This window comes from Neofelis nebulosa, chromosome 10 (assembly GCF_028018385.1).
Source record: "Neofelis nebulosa isolate mNeoNeb1 chromosome 10, mNeoNeb1.pri, whole genome shotgun sequence".
Classification (NCBI taxonomy): Eukaryota; Metazoa; Chordata; class Mammalia; order Carnivora; family Felidae; genus Neofelis; species Neofelis nebulosa.
In genome coordinates, this window is record NC_080791.1 from 103,770,229 (window position 1) to 103,775,061 (window position 4,833).

Here is a 4,833-nt window from a genome sequence, read left to right on the forward strand (position 1 = left end):
ATTTCATAATATCCCCACAGTAGCTCTGAAAGGAAAGCATTCTTAAATGCATTTTCAGATGACAAAATGGAATTTTGGAGACATGCTTGCCAAAGGTCACAAGACATATTGAGGCAATGCTAGAATTTGTGCTCAGGTTTTCTAGAATCCAAAGTCCATCCTCGGTCCTTACAACCCACTTCATCCCAGAAGGACAAGAAAAATGGATGGCAATAGGAGGGTGGGAATCATCTGATAGACCTCATTTTTATCTATATGCAGGGAGTTTAAAAGTAAATAACCTTTAGTGGTTTGCCTACAGCATGATTTCCCTTGTGTACATTTTGTTTGTGATTTATCAAATACCCAACTTGAAAAGACTTGAATTCTATTTCTGTGTCCTTGGGAGGGACATGCAAGGAAGAGGAGGAAGTGGGCATTGTGCAAACCCACAGGACTTGTGGCTTCCTTCAAGGATTTGTGAGAAATGGTGGCCACACCCTGTTTATGTTGGCAGCTCTGCAGCTTGCATCTAGATGAGAAAAATCTGTAGTTTCCCTTCTCCACACTTAAGTCCCACCCATTTCTCTTCTACCAAGGCCATAGTCCCCCACTGTGAGGCTAAAAAATTTAGACCCCTTCTACAAATTCCCAGCACCTGAACTTATGCCTACTTTCTTGGGGTCTCTCTAAGGCTTGATACGGGGAAAAAGATCACCATTGCCATTGCAGTAGTTTGTATGCAATTAATCTGTTCTAGATGAAAGTAATAAAAATAAAAACAAAACACTCCTTATTGCAGATTGATGGGTATAAAGATGGGGTGCTGGAAGACTGATTTTTTAAAAAATTCTTGCCTTTCTCCTTCCCTCCCTCCTCTCCAAGGCAAAACTTCAGAAAGGACTCTCTTTGACATTTGCAGAATAAAATACTATCAATAGAATCAAGGCTTCCTTTTGTGATGTCTCCACCCCAGCCCCCTTTTGTTAGTGGTTCTAACCTGATTGTTCATCATCAGCCACTGCCCCTCTAACTGGTCTTTCTGCCTTGAGACTCTCTCCATTTTAGTTCTTCCTTCTTAACCTGGAGGCGGACTTCCCTAGAGCACACAGCTAATCATGCTATTCCTTGCTCAAGAATATTCATTAGTTTGTTGTAGTTCTTTAATAGCCTGAGGACATCCAAAGTCCTTGTCCTGATCCTCAGCCCTCACCACTCAGTGACACTTGGTGAATGTGGTATGGAAATCAAAGAGGAGAAACAGGAACAAAAGGCCATTGGACATAACAAGCAGGAAGGAGGGTGTGATCAACACAGTTTCAATAGAAGCCCATCCATCCCAGATGGGGTACCTGGAGTGGGGACCAGGGAATCTGCATAAAGCCAGGTGCTAAAGAAAGCGAGATATAAGTTTAGTAGTTAAAGAAGAGAAAGAAATGAAAAGTAGGTACAATGGCTAGCAATGTCAAGTGAAAGAATCCTCAAGATTGGGGAAACTAGAACAGATTTGGAGACTTGGCCTTTGAAGAAAAGGCCATGGAGAGGGATTCTCTATAGCAGTTGTTCTCAATTGTGGCGGCTCCCCAGATCACGACCAGTTGTTGGGAAAAGCCATAATGTAAGCCTGTGCCAGTCGGAAGAGACGAAGGAAGGCTGCATGAGAACACAAAGGTAAGCAGTAATGAGAAAGACGAGGAACCCAGAATCAGGAAATGAGGGGTTACATGGGAGGAGGCATACAGAAGGCTGAGTCATAGGAGGCTGGTCTTGTCTGCCTTTGTAAATAGTTGTTTTAGCTCATCAAAAATAGCATAGAAGTTTATTTTTCTGGATCCACGGTAAGTGGAGAAGGTGGTCTCTTGGAATCTATTTTCAGTCTCAGAATAGATCTATAAACCAGCAAGGTGGTATGACCTAGAAAATAGTTGCCCAACCACATATGTCAGGCAGATATGGCCCTCTACAGTGTCTAATGTATATTCTTTAAAGAGAGTCCGATATTTCAGTCCTGTTTGGAGTGATGGGATGGGTAGAGCTTCTTCTAGGAAGCCACATTGCTGTGTATCCCCTGCTGAGTAAGCCCACACCAGAAGAAGCCCTTCCTAAAGAAGCCTTGCTAAGACCAGAAGCTTTGACAAACATGGAGCCTTTGGGGATCATGTATCCAATTAAGTTCTGTTCATTGCAACACTGAATTGTCCCTTAAAATAGATCTGATAATGATCCAGAGCTGATGTGACTTGGGAAATGTACAACCACCCTGAACTTGCTTTATCTTCGTACTTCTAAGCATTATGTCATTGGGGCTCAATTTCAAACAGAAGAGGCAGCTGTGATTAGAGGCAGGCCATTAGGCTGATGAATGTTTACTGGAGAGGACTATCCAGCTGGATCCCAGATGCTGGGAAAGGCCTTGTTATGAGGCCATAAAAAGCCAGACGAATAGGGGACACTTAAGTCTATGTGAATATTTATGTTTTGGGAAGGCAAGAGAAGAGAGGGGAAGACAGCTATTGATTATCAAGTATCTGTTTATTTCACTGGAATTATTAATTAGTCTTGAAAATCTAAAATTAGTCTTGAAATTCTGTCAGATGTAACAGAAAAGTAGAGGGAAAAACTGAATAGTTTCTCTCTGTGCACTGCCTCTATTATATCTGATTGGTCTCAAGGCACCACTCTTCTCAAGGTGATCAACGAATGGGTTTGGGCAATCAGCTACACAAGGCTAGGAATGGCAAGGAATGATATATTCTTCACCCATTTATTGCCTTTCCCGAAGACCAAATATCAAGCTCAATAATGCAAGAAATATTTCTAGATCAACTTCACCTCATTGTGATTATTTCTCATTCTTCTGCATGTTTCTCAAGTCAACATTTATTAAGCCCTTTACATTTAAGGGCAAACATAAAGATGAACTAAATGGTTTCAAGGTCAATGCCTCTCCAAATTCTAGCTTCACACTGTCTTGACCTCTATACCTCCACCAACTTGAAATTCTATGCCACCCCAGTCACATGATTTGGCAGCCTTCTCCCAGACCTCACCATAAATGGAAACTGCTTAATTTCAAAATCTAAAGTTCTAAAATTTCCCTTTACCAAAACTTCCTGTTTTTCTCCTGTGCAACTCTCAGTCAATCTATTCTTGGTGACTTGCCGCTCCTTAGACCCTCCAAAATTCATGACTCCATCACTCTGGCTCTGAGTCATTCCTACCACCACCCTTCACCACTTTCTTCTCTTTCCAGTACTAGTCCCAGATTTTGTTGCTGATGGGATCAGCTATTTACAGGTGATCTCTAACTCCACAAAGACATTTACTGCACCATGAAATCCTTCCTGAGCCTCTTACTGATTCCCTATCATATACCCCACAGCCATTCCAGGATAACCCTTCTTGATACCCTCATCTAGATAGGATTTCTCCCTAACCTAAACTCTCATGGCTTATACATGTTATTCCTTTGTGGCTTCCATCACTTTCTGACTCAGATGATAGTTATGCATCTAATTGTATAATTTCTCTGAGGATTTTCAGATTTTAACTTCTTCATCTTTGTGTTCCAGTGCCTGTCATCAAATAGATGCTCCATGACTGTTTCCTGAATTGATACAGGACAAACTTTCTACAAAGGAACTTTTTAAAAAAGATAACAGCTTCATTGGGATATCAATTGCAAAGTTTAGAGGGGGATAGCTTTACAAAGAAGCAAACTAAAACTTGCCATGGGGATATTAGGTTTCTATTGTCTCATAATGAATTAATGCGAATTTAGCAGCTTCGACAATAGACATAGTATCTCAGCCTCTTTTCTTTTTCTTTTTTTAAATTTTATTTAAATTCAAGTTAGTTAACATACAATGTAGCCTTGGCTACAGAAGTAGAACCCAGTGATTCATCTCTTACTTATGACACCCATTGCTCATCTCAAAAAGTGCCCTCCTTAATGCTCTCACCCATTTAACCCATCCCCCCATCCACCTCCCCTCCAGCAACACACAATTTGTTCTCTGTATTTAAGTCTCTCATGGTTTGCTTCCCTTTGTTTTTATCTTCTTTTTCCTTTGCTTCATACTATCTCAACTTTAAAAAAAATTTTTTTTAATGTTTATTGACTTTTGAGAGAAAGAGAGAGAGATAGAGCAGAAGCAGAGAGTGAGGGAGACACAGAATCAGAAGCAGGCTCCAGGCCCCAAGCTGTCATCACAGAGCCCAATGTGGGGCTCGAACCCACAGACAGTGAGATCATGACCTGAGCCAAAGTCAGACACTTAACCCACTGAGCCACCTAGGTGACCCTATCTCAACTTCTTAGGTCAGAAGTTTGAACATAGTTCAGCTGAGTTCTCTGCTTACTATCTTCCTCCTGAACAGGGTAAGGGAAGGTATTGGGTTATTTAGCTCCACCTATCTCTTTCTGCATCTTATGAAGTAGGGAGGGAGGATATTTAGTGTCCCTTTTGCAGATGAAAAGTGATAGTGTTATGCCCAGAATTTGTGATCCCCAAAGACCACCAGGGAGCTGAGTCCGATGCAAAAGCAAAAGAGCCTTTATTCGAGCTAGCTCGAGCTCGAGCTCAATCCCCTACCTGCACCGATGCAGCGATGCAGCGGTGAGATACCAGGGAGAGAGAGCGAGTTTCAAAAGGACAAAGGTTTTATTGGGGCCTAGGGGCAGTTGGTGAGGTAATGGCTGTGGCCTCACCTGATTGGCTGGGGAAGGGTCGGAGCCCTGTTACGCAGGTCGCTGGGCGTGTTTTGACCAGGAAGTTTGAACGGGTGAGCGGGAGGTTACTCAAGGGGTGGAGGCGTGGTCTAGGTGAAGGACACAGAACAAGATGGAGTCGG